This window comes from Pipistrellus hanaki (genome assembly GCF_964339955.1).
Source record: "Pipistrellus hanaki genome assembly, chromosome: 6".
Taxonomy (NCBI): Eukaryota; Metazoa; Chordata; class Mammalia; order Chiroptera; family Vespertilionidae; genus Pipistrellus; species Pipistrellus hanaki.
In genome coordinates, this window is record NC_140508.1 from 63,430,684 (window position 1) to 63,451,688 (window position 21,005).

General features: G+C 42.7%; 1 protein-coding gene across 1 annotated transcript in view; it reads left to right on the plus strand.

Annotated features, from left to right (window-relative positions):
- Nucleotides 1-21,005, plus strand: part of CHCHD6 (coiled-coil-helix-coiled-coil-helix domain containing 6) — a 195,630-nt gene that overhangs the window by 96,078 nt on the left and 78,547 nt on the right. The gene's annotated exons all lie outside the window — the stretch shown is intronic.

The following is a 21,005-nucleotide window of genomic DNA, read 5'->3' on the forward strand; positions in this document are numbered from 1 at the left end:
CAGGGCAGTGCTGAGACCCAGTATACCTTTCACAACTTAGTTAAGCTGCACTGGATAAAAATGATAATAACGTGAAGTCTTGCTATACAAATATATTAAAGTTGTATTATTGATTTTCTCCTGGGATTCGTGGAGATCAAAGTGCACCATGGCTATTCTACTTTTCTAAGGATAAGCCTTTGAAATGAATGAGATTCAAAGACATGTCATGCCTTTTTTAAAAGCCTACAACAATTCCTGAAAATGCATTTGGTAACTTGCTTACTTTGAAGGTGGGGAGGGGGGGACTCACTTGTTGATCATGGCAGATTATTTTTCAAAGAAACGGCTTAAAATGTGGGAGGGTAAAAAAAGAGTTCTCTCTTCTGCCTGAGACAGCATGCCAAGCAACCCGAGCCATCAGCTTATTGCAGGCAAATCTTTGAGAATCGTTTGTCACGGTTTGGAGCTTTGAAATTGACAGTTTGCTTGAGGGGCTTGATTTTCATAGGGGCTTTCTCCTGTGGCATGCCACACTGGAGCCTGGCAGAAACATGGGTTTCTGGATTTCCAGGCAGCAGGGACATGGGGGCGTTTCCTCCCTGCTCCACGGACACCCCCACCTGTCCACCCTCTCTGGAGTGTCTAGGAGACCATCAGAATTGTGATGTGAGCACAAATGCTCATGGTGACAGCCTGTGGTCCGAAGGGCTGGCAGGGGACCTGGAGCTGCCTACAGAGGTGGGTGGGCCTTAACAAGCACACGTTTCCTGCAACAGCCTCCTGCCCAGGTTTGACGAAAGCTGTAATGACAAGGATTGTGATTTGAGATCCTGGAAAAGGGTAAAAACATTCCACCAGCCATAGCTCTAATTATCACAGTTGCCCATATGTTCATAAGCGCAGATTTTTTTTTGTTAAGTGTGCAATTTTATGGTCTCCTGCTGTGCTTCTCCTGCGTTTTCCTCTCTGGGTTTGGCATGTGTGTGTTTGGGGTGGAAGGCAAGTAGCCTCACAGCTTTTTTCCTCCCCTAAAATCTGTTTTCCCCTCGTCACGCTCCTGTCTCCTCTCTGTTATAGTCCTCTGCTTTCCTGAAGGAAAGGACACTCTCCGGGATGAGCCCTTCTTTCTCATCTGCTCTCCCCACGCATCATAAAGTGAAGTCCAAATTCCGTTTGTATGCACATGCAGGCTTTTATTTTGTTAATGATGTTTTCCTATAAGATTGTGAACAGTATGGAATGCATCCAGAAGGAGGTACAAAAACATGATTTCCTTTCGACTCTTAAGCAGCAGCATTAATACACACACACACACACACACACACACACACACACACACAAACACACATATTATTGATTTCAAAGAAGAATGGAGAGGGAGAGAGAGAGAGAAACATCCATGATGAGAGAATCATTGATCGGCTGTCTCCTGCACGCCCCACACTGGGGATCGAACCCGAAACCTGGGCATGTGCCCTGACTGGGAATCAATCCGTGACCTGCTGGTTCATGCTCAACCACTGAGCCACGCCAGCCAGGCTAGAGAGCAGCATTTTGCTGTGATAATAAAAAGGAGGAAGGAGCCTCAAACATCTCAGAAACTGGAGATTGGTGAGGGAGCTGGAGAATGGAGCGGGCTGGAGAGAGGGGATTGAGGAGGCATGGTCAAAAGCTTAATTGTATCCGTTTTGAAAAAGTTTTCGATTTTTCTCTGTGGATAATTTTATTCCGGTAACGGCTTGGGAGGATGGAAACAGCATCCAACAATCTCTTTTATGAACTGTTGCTTTTATATTATTCTGCTTTCATTTGTTGAATACTCTCAGACCTTGACATTTCCGTACACACAGCTTCAGGGCCTTCCAACCATCAAGTTCCTTTCCTTTTCTTTTTTTCCCCATTTCCTTTTAAGTTTAGAAATTGGTGGCAGAAACCTGTTCAGGGGGAAACGTGGAACAGTTGTTGAATCATCCTTTACCACCCCAGATTGTTGGGCATTTGGCCACAGGTGAGAGAGAAGGTTAGGGTCGGGGAGACGGAGGCCGGGCTCTTGGAGGCCCATTGGTGGTCCACATGCCTCTCGGCTGGACCCCTGCCGTATGTTACCTGCCTGGAGTGCCGGCCCATTGCGCTTGGCATGTAGGAACAGCCTGCACAGAATCCAGACTCATTTTTCAAGGAGGAAACTTCTTAACCCCTTTGTACTGCAGTATTTATCCCCTAGATGATTATTCTTAAGTGTGCAAATCATGTTTTGTAGGGCTCCTATGCTTTATAATCTTTCTGAGTAATTTTTCCTCACGCCCACACTGTAAGATCTAAGTGAGGAGTGTTTTCCATTTCACCACAGAGTGCAGCGAGCTCTCTGTGAGGGTCTTAGGGCACCTATAAGCATATCCCAGACTCAGAGCTCACTCACGCTGAGAAGCAGAGGGCAGTGCGGGTGAACGCTGGACTCTGGCCCACGTGCAGCTCTGTGTCAGCACACTTTGCAGCCACTTCACCTTCTTGCACCTCAGTCTCTTCAGCTGTAAGATGGAAATACCAATGCTTTTTTTCAGAGAGTTGGTGGGGGCATTAGCAAGGTAAAATCTGCAAAAATGTTGGCGTATGCCATGGCTCCACCTATACCATATCTGTATTCAGCTATCATGGGGCTAAGGGTAACTTATGCTGAGTGGCGCTGAACTCGTACCGATGGCTGTTGAGCTGACCACTCTTCTGTCCTCCACCATGGGCCCCAGTAGGGTGTCGGATGTGAGCGGGCTTTGGAGTCCAGCAGACCTCAGCCTTAGTTCTGCCTCAGTAATTTAACAGCCTTATGACTCTGAGCAAGTTGTTTAAATTCCAGAGCTTCTGTTCCCTTATCTTTGAAATGGGAATTTTAAGACCAACCTGCCAGTTGTTTTGGGGATGAGTAGTCGTTTCCGTAAAAGTGCCTGAGATGGAAGTTTTCATTTCTCTCTCATGTTATTTCCAGCCTCTTTTCTCTTATTTAATAAATGTGTAGCCATTCATTAATTCCACATTTAATTCTGCTGTATGCCAGAGATTAAGACAGTTGTGGTTCCTTTCTCATGAAATTCAAAATCCAGTTTGGAAGGGGGAATGGAGGTTTGGAAGATTAGGACCCCCAGATGGGAAGGTGCCCGAGAGCCAGCTGCATATGACCAGCAGACCTTCCGGCTGCATAAAAATAGTCTCATTTTTTTCTAAACTCAGCACCTGCAAAGTGGAGAGGGCATTTTGGGGATCTAGCGTCTAAGAGTGAGGCAGGGAGAAAGGAAGAAACTCAGAAATATGTCTTCTTTCTGGATTTCAGGCTCTTTCCCCCTGAATGTTGGTCTCGCTTCCCTCCCGTTGTTGTAATGTACGCCATCCCAGCCCTTCTCCTATTTTTGCCTTCGCTTCTACTCCAGCCTTCTTGTTTTAAGGAATGACTGTCATGTGATCCTGCCAGTCCTACTGCCTTCTCAGTGACAGCACTGAACGGCTTCCTGCCTGGTGACTCTGGGGGTGCCAGTTAGGGCCTGTCAGGAAAACAGGAGCTGCTCTAGGGTTCAGGGAAGAGGAGTTTAATATAGAAGGTCCACTTCACAAGAGAAGTTGGAAACGTGAAAAGGGCCCAGCCTCACAGATATTGCGGAAATGTACTCACAGCCACAGGGCTGTGTGCACTCAGTAGAATGGCTGACAGGGGAACGATGGACACCTCCAAGTGCCAGTAAGGCTGTAGTTTAACCCAAGCTCTCCAGCACTGCTGCTGTGCTGTAACTTGGCAAAGCCACTTTGGAAAACTGTTACCCAGTGTTTGATGAAGCTGAATGTGCACATTGGATGGGCCCCTTTGTATGATGTACAAACACAGCAAAACTAACCTGTGGTGTCAGCCAGTGGGATAATATTACCTCTTGAGGACAGTAGTGATTAAGGGAACATGCAGGGGGCAAGGTTCCTTTTCTTGACCTGGGTGCTAATTACACAGGTGTGTTCAGTGGTGAGCGTTCATCAAGCTGTGCTTAGAGGATTTTACACTTTTCTGTCATTATGTCCTACTTAATAAAAAGTTGAATTCGGCTAAGGAAGGAAGGCCGGCCCTCAGGCACTAATAAATTTTTATTTTTGTTGTTGTTGTTGTTGTTGTTAGTCTAGACCTGAGGATATTTTCCCATTGATTTTTAGAGAGAGTTAAAGAGAGGAGGAGGAGGAGGAGGAGGAGGAAGAGAAGAGAGAGAGAGAGAGAGAGAGAGAGAGAGAGAGAGAGAGAGAGAGAGAGAGAAATACCGATGTGTGAGAGACACATTGATTGGTTGCCTCCCACACGGCCCAATCAGGGCCGGGGATTAGGCCTCAGGCACTCATAGAACCACCCGCCATTCCTTCACACTCTGGGCCCTGCGACCCTGTCACATGTTCTCGCACTCTCCACACTGTCTGGTGGTTCCTGGCATCTGCAGTTTTTTCCACTTCCAGACTGTGAAGGTATAGGAGCTCAAAGTTCTCATTGATCTGATTCATGAGGGTGATTCATCACCGAGGACTGGGGAGGCACAGAATAGGTGCTCATAAAAAGCAAGAATAATGGGAGGAAAGTGTGTGTGCACAAGTGGGAAATAGTGACACAGAAGGGCCCCAAGAAGAAAAGGGGAGCTCTTGCCAAAAAGGCTTCTAGGTAGAAGCTGTGTGTAGAGAATGAGCAGGACATGGAGAAGGTAAGGCTTCTGGCTGGAGACCCCAGCCAATGTGCTCCATGTACCAGTTGGCCGTGGGTGGTAAGCTGTAAAAATAGGTTGGGGTCAGATTGTGAGGGACCTTGGATGACTGGCTGACAAGCGTGGCCTTCCTTTAGGTCAGTGGTTCGCAACCTTTCTAATGCCGCGACCCTTTAATACAGTTCCTCATATTGTGGTGACCCCCAACCATAAAATTATTTTCGTTGCTACTTCATAGCTGTAATTTTGCTACAGCAGCAGTTCTCAGACTGTTGGTCGCTACCCACAGATTGAGAACCACTAGCAGGGTCACCTAAGACCATGAGAAAACACGGATATTTACATTACGATTCATAACAGTAGCAAAATTAACAAGGCCGAGGGACTACAACCATGCACAAATTTGTGCACCTGGCCTTTAGTTACAGTACAAATGGTAGCTGCCATTACTATTACGAGCCAATTATGCAGTATAATGCCATTGCTCTCATTGTCCCCAGAAGTCATATAGCTAGCTAATAATATAACCAGGACTCTAATTCCTTGCTGTTATGTGCATTAGTCTTATAGTTATTGTTTTTTTACATTAGGGTGAGAGTAGTTGTTAATTATAGGTGCTAGAGTTAGATGCTTTTAAATCTTGGCTTCCAACACCCCACCTCCACCTCTAAAATCATCATCTCACTCCTACTTCTACCTCCAACTCCTCCACTGTCACCTTCACTATCACCTCCACTTCCATCATCACCACTGCCACCTTCACCTCCATTGGCACCATCATCTCCACTATCACATCTACCTCTATCTCTATCCTCACCATCTCTACCACCCTGACCTCTACCTCCACATCCACCATCATCATCACTTCACCACCTTCACCTCCATCTCGTTTCGCCTTTTCTGCATCTGCTTTGTATATTGCTTCTGGTATGTTTGTTAAAGATCTGTTTCTTTACCTCAGTCTCATCTCATACTTTGCAAAAATGCTTTTGTTTATCTCATACTGACCTTTGAGGTGAGGCGGGAGCTGAGACTCTAGTCTGTTGCACATTTGGAGCGGCTGCGGTTTTCCTGGGCCTTGTGGCCAGGCTTTTCTGGGATAGATGTCTGGGATAAGAATCCAGCTGAACCTGTTGCACACCTCCTTTTTGCTGCACACAGTACCTAAGTTATGTCACTTAGGTGTTATGGCAGTGGGGGTGGGAAGTAGGAGAGGAGTGTTTATATTACAAATGAAAATGAGGACACTCGGCGAGGTTAAGGGATGGTGTAAGGTTTCAGTGCCATTAAGCTTCAGATTTAAGACTTAGTTCTTTCTGAATCCACATGTGTAAAATTGGAATAATAGTGGTTCCTATCTTGTGGGGCAGTTTTAGTTTTGAGAAATGTGTAAAATATTGCTAACAAATTGTCCCTCTGTTTCTCCAAAGCTGGCTTTCTTGGTGCTCAGTAGCTAACATTTGCTGAGTGCTCTTTTAGTTGCAAAGTCTTGGCCAAGCACCTTACTGGGAGTCCCTCCTTTGACCTTCACAAGAACCCAGTAATCTGGGTGATAAATGACAACTGCCCTTGTGTGAATTCTTGCTGTGAAAGTGCCAGGTGTGTCCTAGTCTCATGACATGCATTAATCTATTGCATCCTCAAAACAATCTTGTAAGGTAAGGACTATTATCATCCCCGCTTTACAGCTAAGGAAACAAGCTTTGAAATAGGCAGCAGTTTTCACATGAATAAGTTGGGGCTATGGGTAGCAGTCAGTTTGCTGCCCATAGGCCTTGGCTGGCTAATTCAGGGGATCAGTGTTTCATCACCTACTCAGAGTATTGTTTGAATCTGTATTAAAATGATTCGCAATGGAATTTACTTTAAGTAGACTAGGACAATAGTAAAATGAATCTCTCTGTTCTTATCCTCCAGATTCAATAATTTTGCCACATTTTCTCATATCTATTCCCATTTCCTTCTTTGTTCTTTGCTCATGTGCTTTACATCAAATCTCAATCAGTGACCATGACTTTTCCCCTACATACTTCTATATGTGTCTAAAAAATATGGACATTTTCTTACATAGCCACAGTATTGTTTCTTGCCTCTAAGAATAACATTATTTCTCCAATTTCCTAAAAAATCCATTTCCAGGGGTTTTGTTTGTCTGTTTCTGGTATAAGTTAAGACCCACCAGAGCCACCATGTTGCCATTGGTTCTGAGGCTATTAAGTCTCTCATCACCTCCAACTCTATGCCATTTTTTTTAGACCAACGACTTATTGCAGAACTCTTTAGGTTCTTATTATCTTTTTTTCTACATCATTGTATTGAACCCAGTCCAGAAAACTGAAGGTAAATATCTGTGGGAAAACCGACTGTTTCCTGTGTTAGGAGGGGACGTTTTCATGCAAGGCCTGAGCCAAATCACAGTGGCGAGGTGGCTGTCGCGGCTGCTGATTTATGTCATTCCCTCTGTTATTGGTGCTCCGGTCCTTTTTAAGCACAGGCTCAATCACAATCTCCTCTCCCCTCCCCCCCCCCACTATCTCCTCTTAAAGTGGTCTCAGCACCGCTTCTGGCAGCAGCTACATTAACATGCAGCAGTTCCTGCCCTGGGGTCATGTCTGTTGGTTTTCCTCCAGCACATTAAGTCTCCTAAATAAGTACTCACAGGTTGAAGAGCCAGAAGTGTCTGTCAGTCATATGTGTAGTTTGTCACCTATCCCTGCTGAAAAAGACCTAGTCAAACAAATACTTTTACTTAAATAGGGACTCCATGGTCTTTCCCTTCCCTTTCCTTCACCTCTTTCCTTCCCAGCTTCAATCAGCTCAGTTTGACCCAGTGAATTTCCTTGAACCTTTGCTTCACTCCTCTGGCCACCGTAGTAGTGAGATGCTGAAAAGGTAACCCAGACTTACCCTTTGGTCTCTCTCTACTAGTGCTTTGCCACCCTATTGCACTGGTGGCCAATTCAGTAATTTTGCCACAATTTCTCATATCTATTTCTCATATCTATTCATATCAATGAGCTTAAGGCTCCTAATTGTCCTTTGTCCTCCCCCCACAATGCAGAGCCTTGCTAATCTCTCTTTTTTTTTTTTTTTTTTAAATATATTTTATTGATTTTTCACAGAGAGAGGGATAGAGAGTTAGAAACATCGATGAGAGAGAATCATCGATCAGCTGCCTCTTGCACACCCCCTACCGGGGATGTGCCCGCAACCAAGGTACATGCCCTTGACCGGAATCGAACCCGGGACCTTTCAGTCCGCAGGCTGATGCTCTATCCACTGAGCCAAACCGGTCCTGGCAGCTAATCTCTCTCTTGAGTGGTCACCGTCACCTCCCCGCTGTTATTCTTTGGCCAGACCCTTCCTCACTTATGATCTGGCAGCTACTTGTTGCAGAAGGATTCTTTCTGAAGCCACTCTCCGCAGCATTCAGGAGAAAGCTGGGATTCCTCAGCCTGGCCTTGCCCGTGTTTTCTGCCTTTCCCCAGTTCTACCTGGCAAGCTGCCCGGCCTTATGGCCTCTCCCTGGATGCTAGAATCACCCTGGAGGCCCATTCTGACTAATTCCTGCTTCCCCCTCTGCACCCCGCTGCCACCTACCCTACTGGCTGTTTTGTTCCCAGAGTGAGCTCAGTGTCTGCTAGATGCCTGACATGGTGGCTCAGCAGTCAGGGCAGCTGACAGCACTGGTAGCACAGAGCAGCCAGCAGCAGAGTGGGGCTGCGGTGCCTGTAAGTAGATGGAGGTGATTCTCTGCATGTTGCGTGGTGCTACCCAAGGGTGCCAGGACCTCTCCGCCCTGAAAACGTTGCCTTGGCCATGGCATTGTGGGAATTACCCCTCAGTCTGCTTGGAGCCGAACCAGCCGTGGTGCAGCATTGCCTTTTTAAAAATTGCTTATACTTATTTCTTAAGTATCACCTGTTCATAGTAGAAAAAACAAAAATTGCAGATAAGCCCAAGGAATAAAATGAGCTTTGCCTAATTAGCCCTTCATCTAGAGAGGTAACAACCATTGTTAACATTGTGGGGGGTATTGCCAGACCTGTTTCTGTTGTGGTGATATTGGTCATGGTATATATAATATTTGAAAAACGGATTATAACCATCCATGTCCTTTGGTAACCTTTTAAAAACTCAATCCATTATTTCTTTCTACAGCAAATCTATTTCTATACTTAATTAGTTGTATACTATTCATTCTTATGGACAGTGTCTATAACTTACTCTACCAGTTCCCTCTCTTTGCACTACGTTGCTTTAGGCTTTTCCTAAAAAGGGGGGTGGGGTTTCTTTGACCACCTTTATTACTGCCTGAACTCAGTTATTAGGAAAAACACTTACGATTGTGATTACCACACCATAGATGTGTCCAGACTTCAGGCTTGTCACACCTTGCTAGATTGCCGCGCAGTAAGTTTGTAACAGTTCACACTCCTGCCAGCAGTATATGATGGTGCCCGGCTCCCTTCCTTTCATCTGCATTGCCTATTTTCATTTTTAAAACTAATTATGAGTGTAACGTGTGTTTGCGAGAAGTTGAAGTACCGTGAAAGCACATGAACCCTCCAGAAGGGACACTGATAGGCGTGCTTCCAGCCGTCCCCTGCGGATATCAGCCTTATTTGTGTGAAGAACAGAAGTGGTTTCTTTTTTACAGATGGAGGTCATAGTTCATATTGCTTCCTGTATCTAACAGTATGTCTTGGACAAGTTTGCATGTCAGTTCTGCTGTTTTCCTTTTCATGATTATAAGTTGGGGATGATCATCATTTCACCATTTTCCTGTTAACAGACATTTAGGTTTACTTTCACAATTAATTTTAATAGATACATCCACATTTCTCTTTAGAAATATGTACCAGCAAAAAGAGTTAGTGAGTTCCCCTCACACATCTATGCCATTACAGCCTTAAAATGGTTGCATTTCTTTAACCATTAATATGGCTGAGCATCTTTTCATAAGTTTTTTGGCATCTTGTATTTCCTCTTTTGAGAACTGCCTCTTCATAGTATTTACCCATTTTCCTATTAACAGTTGGTTGTTTTATAACATTTATTTATAGGACTTCTTTATGTAATATGGGTATTAAAGTGCTAATTATTATACTTATGGCAAATTTCCCCCCCTATTTAGCCTGTTTTAACTTTATGAGTATAGTTTTTGGCATTTTGATATTTAAAATCTATATTTTAAAAGCTCCTCCATTTTCATTTATTTTTAAAGTTTGTCAGTTTGATCGGCAAAAAAAATGGTCTTTTGAATTTGTACTTTTTTATTACTAATTGAGTGATTGAGCTCATTGTTTTCTGAAACCTGTTTACCCACACTAATCACTGTCAGAAGCTTTTGTCTGAAGGGACTCTGACCTGGTCCACGCGTTGTCCTGTTGTCTCCCAGCTGGTGATTGGTTAACCGCTGACTAATTTCCCCACAGGTTGGACAAGCATGGGATTTGGATCCGTACCTGGGTCTGCCTCCTTACCTGAGTTATGGCTAATTGTGTGACCTTAGGCAAATTAGTTTACTTTCTTCAGGGAATAATAACAATGACCTCATTGGACTAATGAGGGCTGAACGATAACATGTCAACATGCCTGTCCTACGTGTACAGTTCTGTGGTCGTGTTCCTTTCTCCTGAGGTAGTTCATCCCTGTAATGGACAACTGCAGCTGTTTTCTTTTTTAAATATATTTTTTATTGATTTCAGAGAGGAAGAGAGAGAGAGAAACATCAATAATGAGAGAGAATCATTGATCGGCTGCCTCCTGCATGCCCCCTACTGGGGATTGAACAGGCAGCCCAGGCATATGCCCTGACTGGGAATCGAACCGTGACCTCCTGTTTCATAGGTCGATGCTCAGCTACTGAGCCATGCCGGGTGAGCTGCAGTTGTTTTCTATATGGAGATCAGTTCAGGCGCTCTGCATGTACTAGTAACTATGACTTGCTGGTTCGACTTTTACTGTGCACAGTAGTAGCTGTTACCAAGCCCTACAGGACCAACCGTGTGGTACTCCAGAGAGGTGAAAACTAACTCCCCCTCCCCCGCCAACCTTCCCCCTCCCACTGCCCTTCCTTCCCAAGTAAACCGTATCTCCAGTTGTCTCAGGCATTCCTCACAGGAGGTAATCTGAGCATTCTAATTTTTATAGATTTTAGCTTGTCCCTGTCTCCACAGGCCCTGGAACTGAAGCCAGCAGGCTGGTTTGATGGATGGGGCAGGACAGGGCTGTGCTGTCGCCCTCGCTGGTCCTTCTGTGGGGCCGTTTTTCCCTAGCAGGGCTGCTGAGCTGCCTTTGGCCATGATTAGGTCCCTTGGTTGCCTGTGTGCACCCTGCTTGGAAGCCACGTTCCCTTCATTCTGCCTGCATGTGGACCCATGCACACAGGACTCTAACCAAGTCCCTGTTCATTGGAATGGACTGGGCTGCTCAGCCTTTCAAGATGTTTAGGTTCTGGTTCTGTTATCCATCCAATGTATTTGGTCCCCTCTGAGCTTCACGTCGCCTGCACATTTGATCTCATGCTGCCTCTCCTCTTCCAGTCATCAGTAATGATGCTGAGAAGGAAGGAAGATGCCACACTCTATAGGCAAGCCATTTGGTCTTCACTCTCTTGAGACTTCCAAGAATGGGAGCACTACTCCACCTCTCTGCTGCAGACTGTCACTATGCAATGTCCCCCATCACTCTCAGCCATGCCTCCCTTGTTCTAACAAGTATTCCCACCACTGTAGGAGGTACACCGCCCCCCATCAATTTATGACAAAAGTGGGAAGTGACTGTTTCTGTCTGTCTAGGCCCGTGGTCGGCAAACTGTGGCTCGCCAGCCACATGCAGCTCTTTAGCCCCTTGAGTGTGGCTCTTCCACAAAATGCCATGGCCTGGGTGAGTCTATTTTGAAGAAGTGGCACTAGAAAAAGTTTAAGTTTAAAAAAAATTTGGCTCTCAAAAGAAATTTCAATCGTTGTACTGTTGATATTTGGCTCTGTTGATCAATGAGTTTGCCGACCACTGGTCTAGGCTGGCTTCTAGGTGGCTGGCACTTCTGTTTCTAAGTACTTAGACTGTAGAATTTTGTCAGGGATCTGAGTTTGGGTTACCGACTATAGTTTGCAAAAATACCTTTTCTCTTTTTGCTAAATTGGACATTGTCTTGTCTTGGGCATCTTTCCATTTTCTTTGTGTCCTTGAGATTGGCAGCACCTAGCAAGTCTGTTCTGTAAGTTAATTCAGAGCTGAGATGTGATTCATCTGGATCAGGAGATTTGAATTCATTTAGTGTGACTGGATGTTCTCTCACAATCTCTCTCCCAACTTGCGTTTCAATTCCCTCATATCAGTGTTTGATTCACCTTTTTCAGTCTGAAGATTGTTCTCCTTGATAGAAAATAGGAGTTTAGTCGTTCTTTCTCTCCATCATCTGTTAACTGAACACCTTTCACCCCAATATGGGCCTAATCCTTTCTTATTCCTGTTGTTCCTAAGCCAATTTTAAAAGCCTATTTTTATTTTTTATTTTTTTTTGGTCCCTCGTGTTTTCCAAACGGCTCAGCTTACCTGACCACCACCCTCCCCACCCCACCCCCTTTTTTTTTAAACAGGCCTAGGCCACCCCTTACTGTCCCTGGCTGGTTCTGCACCCTATTGCCTTCTGTTAGATGTGCTTCTGGGAAAGCTCCCTCCACTGCCCCCAGAAGCCCTCTAGGTCAGGGACTCAGGTGTTTCGCTCCTGGGAGCACAGGGCAGGAATCACCTCTGCACCTTTGAGTCAAAGCTCCCCTGCTCGGAACACCTGACCTGCACCTGGAGGAGTGAGCCCATCCTGATTTTCATGCATTTGGGCTGAGAACAGCTCACTATCCTTCTCCCCTTATTAAGATCCTTTGTGATTATGTTATTCAGAAATGTGTTTTTAAAAGACTCTTATTATTCTTAAGCTGTCCTCTCATCACAGAACAGTGGTTCTTGATAAGGGGTGGTTTTGTTCTCCAAAGGACATTTCGTGGCATCTGAAGACATAATGATTGCCCTTACTGGGGGAAGATACTATTGGTATCTTGTGGATAGAAGTCAGGGATGCTATTAAACAGCCCTGCAGCTAGGAACATGTCACCAGTGCCACTAACTGTGGTTGTCATTGTCACCAAGGTGCCTGCGCACAAATGCAGGTTTCCTCTGGAGAGTCCTGGTCCAGTGGGGCCCTGACCAGCATTTTAAGCAGCACACACAGATGGTTCAAACCATTTGAGAAATACTGTTTTAGAATCTTGGGTAAGAGCCCTGGGTTCCTTGAACCCTTTCTCCGCTGTGAGAGAGCCCCCAAGTGTAGACCCACCCTCTCCCAACCTGCCAGGAACTCTGAGGTCAAGGTGGTTTTTTTTCCTTTGGTCCTACTTAAGTCCAGCACCTTGCATCTTTGGACAACCCAGATGTTCATACCTACTTCCTAAAACCTTGGGGCCAACTGAGACATTTTCCAGGTGTATGATAGATGAGGATGTTGGCCCATCACCACTGCCCTTGTCCCTATCATGATCTGCTGGAGGCAGGATACTGCTTACTTCTCACTCAGGCCTAACCTTGCTCCCCTTCTCCTTTGGCCTAAAGCCAAGTGTGTTTTAGCATGTTTGAGCTCTCAGGTTAGGCATGTATTTTTATGCTAGGGGGCTACTATGCCTCTAGCTTCTAGTCAGGGCTCTGGGAGAAGTTCATAATCCTGGGGCAGCTTTTATTGCTGGTTATAAGTAGACACAGTCACATGAGTACTTCTGTGTATCTCCACTAGCTATTTCCTATCACATGCATTGAGCACCAGGGGTTGCAAAACATTTTAGGATATTCAGAGACTATGGTGGAGGCTACACAGCTCTGTCATCTTTTCTAGAAGAGAACCTGTGCTGGAGTTAGTCCAGGGCCACAGTACTGGTTGCTCTTCCTGTGTTGCCTGAAGGACACTTGGTGATTGCTCAAGTGCATTATGTTCATGGTTTTTCTTTTTCCCCTCTTTCTCCTGAAGCCCTCTCCCTGCCTTGCTTCATTTGTTTGTTCTTTCAAGTCCATTATTCACTGCATGCCTCACTGATATCACCAGTGGTGTTGGCAGACTGAGAGCTGAGAGGGGACTTCATTGTCAGCTCAGAGAGACCTTGAGCACACTGAGTGCCTGTCCTCCCCTAACGCTATTGATTGAGGGTGCAGAATGCCAATTCAACTGAGGGCTGGTTCAGGTTGGTCAACCAAAGGAACTGATCCACAGGGCCAGGTGATAAGACCTTCTGGTTGTCCACACCCCTTTGCTGGCCTCTGCTGTACCGGGCAGCCACCACCCCTGAATAGAGAGCGCTGGTCTTGCACTTCAGGTGACCACCTATATCTGCCATTTATCAAGTGCCTAAGAATCAGGCACTTCCCCTTAGGCTTTATCTGCCAACACACAGGTCTTGTAAGGTGGATGCAGTCATTCGCATCAGACAGGTGAGGACTTGGGACCTTAGGAACTACAAGAAGCTAGTGCAAGGCCACCAGACTCATAAGTGGCAGAGGTGAGATTTACACCCAGGGCTGTCCAGTTTAAGAATCTTTAGTCTGGCCTCCTTTGTTCAAGCTGTAACATGTTTACTTTTGTAAAGAGCAGGCATGCATCAGAAGCGGAAATGGCCACAGCCCTGCAGAAGCAGCCATGTTGCCTTGCCTGTTCTGCATCCAGACTGTGTACTCTCCAGATTGTCTGCTGCCACTCCTGTATACTTGTGAAGTGCTTGTCTGGCAGCTTATGGTTTGCATGAATGTTTGTTTAGTGTAAACACTAAAGGTATAATAGATATAGTGTTATCTACAGTTTTGTTCCTGTTCTTCAGTGAAAGTGTTCACAGTACAGTCTAACCCAGAAGAATCCTTAGGAAGAGAATGAGTCATTGATTCAGGAGAAAGAAGTCAGAGTCGAGGGTCAGGGGGCTTGAGCCTGGTCAGCAGCAGGGGTGCCAAGAGTTGTGTGAGGCCACATGTGGAGGGCTCACCAGCATCTCAGACCGCCATCTTCCCCTGGAAATGTGCATGGCCCCACCTGTCCCCCACATTGGAGAACTCAAGGTCTGCTGGTCTCTTTTCTTTCCTTGTCCCTATATTTCCTACATTCAGTTTATTATCACACTTCCAAAATAGTTAAAATCTGTCTCCCCCCATCCTCACTGCCTTATTATTTGTTACCCAGAAGAGAGGAGGCATCCCTAATGATCCCATTGCCTTTAGTGACAGTCCCCATAGGCCAGATTCCTCATTGTCACAAACTGACTCTGCTGGTTCTGTGCTCAAAAAAATGGTCCTCATCCTTATGGTTTGAAATTCACATTCCTAGGCACTCAGCCTCTGCCTGCCATCCACCCACAGTTCCCACAGGCCCTGCTTATACTGTCCTACCAATAGGACTGGCTTGCTTCTGCTTGGTGTACACTCATGTTCCTTTCTTGCACATAGTCTGAAATGTGCTTCCCCCACCCTGTCCTATACTTCACCTGGTCTGTTTTTTCATCCCCTTTAAGACTCAGTTAAGCCATTTCTTGCTCCAGGTAGCTATTCTGGATCTTTCCTGGCAGGGCTCAGTGTTTCCTAGGCCCCTTGTTTGCCATCGCATTTTGATATTGGTAAGTCTCTTGCCTTAATTTATGCTCCATGTCAGGAAGTGATTCTTACTCCCATTATAGCACTAGAGGTCCAGAATTCAGAACAGGAAGAAAAGAGGGACGAGGAAGAGGAGGGGAAGGAGGAGAAGAAATGAAAAAATGTGAATAATGAAATGGCGATAAATACAAATATGTCAAAAATTAAATCTAAAAAACAATAAATGAACAACAGAACAGAAACGGACTTATAGGTACAGGGAATAATTTCAATGTTGCCAAATGGGAAGGGGTGTGGAAGATGAGTGAAAAAGGTGAAGAATTAAGAAGTACATTATTGGTAGTTACAGAATGGTCATGAGGATATAAATTAAAGCATCGGGAATAGTCAGTAATATTCTTTTAATTATGTATGGTGTCAGAAGAGTATGAGATTTATCGGGACGATCACTTAGTGAGTTATATAATGTTTAATCACAGGGTTATACCTGAAATGAATATGATATAATATGCTAATTGTAGTTGAAAAATAAAAAAAAAATGATTTAAGGAAAAGAAAAAAATCCAAGACAGAGCTTTCCCTCAGACATTCAGAACAGAAGAACAAGAATTATGAGTAAGTCAGTAAAAACAACTGGATCAATAAAGTTTGAAGAGTGAAAGCAGACGAATGACTCAACAGACTGAGGAATATGAGCAGAATGGAGGAACAGGTTTAAATGAGATCAGAGAGGCATCAAAGGGGTTTTGATAATAGAAACATCCAGATTATGAAGATTTTTAAGTTGCTGGGCTATGACTCATCAATTGCTGACTGCTATCCTGAGGCCAAAATCGTGCCTCTGCTGAAATAAGAAGAAAAAAAAATGATAGAAATGTGTGAATGTCCTGAAACTCAGGAAGGGTTCACCAGAAACCAATGAGATTGTTCCCTACAGGGATGTGTGGAAATGGGTTGGGAAGACAGGGAAGGAAATGAAACATCTCTTGAGTGTACTTTTTATATATAGTTTGACTTTTGAGCATGTTAATGTTTTTCTTATTCAAAAATTAAATCAACAAAATTAATACAAACAGAAATAAATGAATTCGATGTATATCAAGTAGACACTATGCCACACAGATGGAACAATATTAATTTAAATGGACTTTTAGTCTCGGCAAGATGGCTAGACTCATCTCTCTCATCATTCCCACTAAGTACAAATATGAACCTTGGAAATAAGTTTGGAGGCAACCATAGGAGAACTCTGGTTGGAAGGAAGAAGAAAGGAAACTGACTAGGGACTCTGCAACTAGAAGGATAACACAGCCTGGTGCCTCATGAGTTGCCACCCAATGGCAGAAAGCAATCCAGTGCCATTATCTCTGCGCGCCCCCCCCCCCCATCCTAGTGGCAAACAAGTACTTAAGTAGATTTATTCCTCCATTAGATTGAGGAGTCCAACCAGACATACTGGGTAGTTCCAGTGGCACCAAGCAAAGGCGATCAAGTGGGAACCCTACTGACACGTGTCTCACAGAAGCACTTTTTATTCTTGCAGGCTATAGACTCATTTTCTTGAACAAGAGACTCCCAAGTGCCTCAACAGCAGCAACAGGATTATGCCACAACGAGGAGTTCTCTTTGTCTAGTCAGTCAGAGATACACACACACATACACACACACACACACACACACACACACACACACCCCGCCCCACTTATCTAGAGACCCCAGGTGGTGGGAAGCATTCGCCTTAGAAGTGCACTTTGTCCTGTGAACCAGAGTCCTTTTACTCCCCTGGAGACACAGCAGGGGGCATCCTGCCATAGATTGCTATGGCAGGCTCTGTGTCCTGTGGGTCAGAGACTCCCTTCCCCCACCTGGAGATACTGGGAGGCCTGGCACTGGCAGGAGGGATTTCCCCGCAACAAGTAGCTGGCAAGGAAGCAATCTGTCTCCACAACCACAACCTCGAGAAGCATGAAGCACTTTCTGTTCCCACAAGCAACCCCAACAGATACCAGCAAGAACCCTAGTGACCTCAGACTAATCAACAGGTCTACATATTGTAATAAAGGCTCTGATTTAAGGAGCTGAGCAAATCCTAAAGAAGGTAAACTCAAGGAAATTCACACCTATACTATAATAATGAAACTTCTGCAAACAAAATACAAAGTATCTTCAGAGGAGGGGGAAAAAATCAACATATTAGTTATAAGGAATACCATTTTGAATGGCAGTGGAATCTTTTAAAACCATGGTGGGGAAAAAGTAAATGTCATATTTTTCAGGTGCTAAAAGATCTCTTAGTCATGAATTGCATACACAATAAAACTATTTATTTAGGAATGAAAAGGAAATAAGATAGTCTCAGATTACAGAGAATTTATTGCTAGCCAATTTACCTTTAAAGGATGGCTAAAGTAAGTTCTTGAAACAGAAAGAAAATGATACAGAGAACAAACTTGGAACATGAAGAAGTAAGAAAGAACAATGAAAAAGTAAAAATATGGGTAAATAGAATAGAATAGTCTAATGAGCTTTTAAAATCATATTTGATGATTGAAACAAAAATATAACACTCTCTGATATGAGGCAAATGTATGCTCAAAAAATGCCCAAAGCAAAGGTTTTAAAAAGTGAAGAGAAGAAAAAAACCTAAATGAACAAAAGGTTTCCATACTTTAAATGATAAAACATTGATACCCGTAGATTGTAGTAAGTTACATATGTATATTGTAATATTCAGTGCAACCACTGAGGAAAATTATGAGGCAATAGACTAAAATCTCTATTAATAAATCAATATAGAATCCTATGAAATGTTTAAATAGCCCACAGGAAGGCAGAAAATATAAATGGAGAGTGAGAAACAGAGGGAACAAAAAGAAAACGTATTATAAAATGGTAGACTTAAGCTCTAACATGTCAATAATTACTCAAAGGAAGATGGTCAAATTTGCCAATTCCAAGGTAGAAGTTTCCAGAGTAAACACTCAAATACACAACTATGCTGTCTATAAGAAACTCAATTCAAATACAGTGGTATAAGTTGAATATAAAAGGATGAGAAAAAGGTTATGTCAACATTTATTAAAAAAGAAACAAACATAGGAGTGGCTATATTAATATCAGATAAAGTATTTCAGAACAAAGAAAATTATCAAAGAAGGACATCATATGATAATAAAAGGGTCAATCCATCAGGAATACATAATCTCAAATAGGTATGGATCATATTTGCTGATGTGGCTCAGTAGTTGAATGTTGACCTAGGAACCAAGAGGTCACGGGATGTGCAGGAAGCAGCTGATCGATTATGTTTCTCTCTTATTGATGTTTCTATATCTCTATCCTTTTCCCCTCCCCTCTCTCCAAAAATCAATTTAAAAACATTTTTAAAATATACGAAGTAAAAATTAATAGGGCTGAATAGAGAAATATACAATTTAAAATAATAGTTGGGGGGATATCAACACCTCCTTCTCAGCAACTGATAGGAATACTAGTTGGAAAGTCATCAAGGCTATGGAAGATCTAAATTGCACAACCAAACAACAGGATCTAATTAACATATAAGCAATAATCCAACAATAGCAGAATACATATTTTTTCAAGTACTTCTGGAACCAAGATAGATTGTATCTTGGGCCATAAAATAAACCTTAATACATTTATAATAACTAAAATCAACATATCAAAATATGTGGGATAGAGCTCAAGCAGGGCTGAAAGGGAAATTTATAGCAGTAAATGTTTATATTAGAAGAGAGAAAAAGTTTCAAATTAAATTTAAGTTTGTACCTCAATAAACTAGAAAAAAGAGAAAGTAAACCCAACGCAAACAGAAGGAAGGAAATAATAAAGATAAGAACAAACATCAATGTAACTGAAATAGGAAAACAATAGAATTAATGAAACAAAAAGTTGGTTCTTGGAAAAAATTAATAAAATTAATAAACTTCTAGCAAGACTGACAAAGATAAATTAGCAAAGTCAGCCATGAAATTGGCTATATTCCTGAAGAATTTCCAGCCCATAGAAGAGAATAAGGTAATACCGAGGACAACTTCATGCTCATAACTATGACAGCATAGAAGAAATGGACCAATTCCTTAAAAACCACAAACTTCTAAAACTCAACCAAGATAGAATTGATACCTGAATAGTCCTAAAGTCACTAATGAAATTAACTTCATGATTTGAGAACTCCAGAAAAATAAATTCTAGACCCAAATGGTTTCTCTGCAGATTTCTCCTAAATAGTTAAAGAATTAAAACCAATTTTACACAATCTTTTCCAGAAAATAGAAGATCAGAGTAAACTTTTCAACTCATTTTATGAAGCCAGAATAACCTTCACAGACAAACAGTATTACCAAACCAGACAATGAAAATATATTTTTAAAAATTTCAAGGAATCCTAAAACAGCAACAACAAAAAATTCTCCTAACCTCCTAGTACTAATAAATGAATTTAGCAGGGTCATAAGACATGAGTTCAACATACAAAATTACTTATATATTGGTATATACTAATAATATCTGGAAACTGAAACTAAAACTGCCAAAAGTCTGATCCATAAAAGGAAAAATTGATACAATGGACCTTATCAAAATTAAAAACTGTTCTGTGACAGACCCTGTGGACAGTATGAAAACAGAAGCTACGGACTGGAAGAAAATATTTGTAAGCCAGATATCAAACGAAGGACTAATCCCTAGAGTATATAGAGAACTCTTAAAACTCACCAGTGGAAAAAGAGTAAATTAATTAAAACAACAAATTCAATTAAAAATTTAACCAAGGGGATATATAGATTGCAGATAAGGACATGAAAAGACAGTTAACATCATTAGGTATGGGAGATATTCAAATTAAATCCACAATAAGATATTACTACATGCCTATAAGATAACTAAAATAAAAAATAGTGACAACTCCAAATGCTGGCAAGTGGGGAAGAAAATTGGGCAAGAGGGGAGAAACTGAGTCACTCATGCATTGCTAGTGGGAATGTAAAATAGTACAACTTCTCTGGAAATAGTTTGGCTGTTTCTTATCAAAGTAAACATGCAATTACCATATAACCCAGGAATTACATCCTTGGCATTTTCCCCAGAAAATTGAAAACTTATGTTCGCACAAAATGAATGTTAATAGCAGCTTTATTCGTGATAGCCAAAAACTAGAAACAACCCAAATGTTCATCAACAGGTGGATCATAAATAAAGGTGGTTGCCCATATAAAGAATTCTACTTTCCAATAAAAAAAGCTATTGATGCAAAGATGAATCTTAGATGAATCTCCAAATTATGTTGGATAAAAAAAGCCCACTCCAAATGGTTAAATATTGTGTGACTTTACTTTTATAACATTCTTGAAATGACAGAATTATAAAGCCGGAGAACAGATTGTGGTTGCCAGAGCCCAGGGAAGTGTGGGATTGGGCAAGATGGGGAAAGGATGAATGTGGTAATAAAAAGGGAGCACAGAGGATATTTGAGGTGGTAGCACTGTTCCATATTTTGACAATGGTGGTAGTTACATGCATCTATACGTGCGATAGAATTGCATAGAACTACATATAAAGCTAAATGTGCATAAGTAATGCATATAAAACTGGTAAAACTTGAATAAAACTAGTGGACTATATCAGTGTTTGTTTCCTGGTTGTGATATTGTCTTATAGTGATGCAGG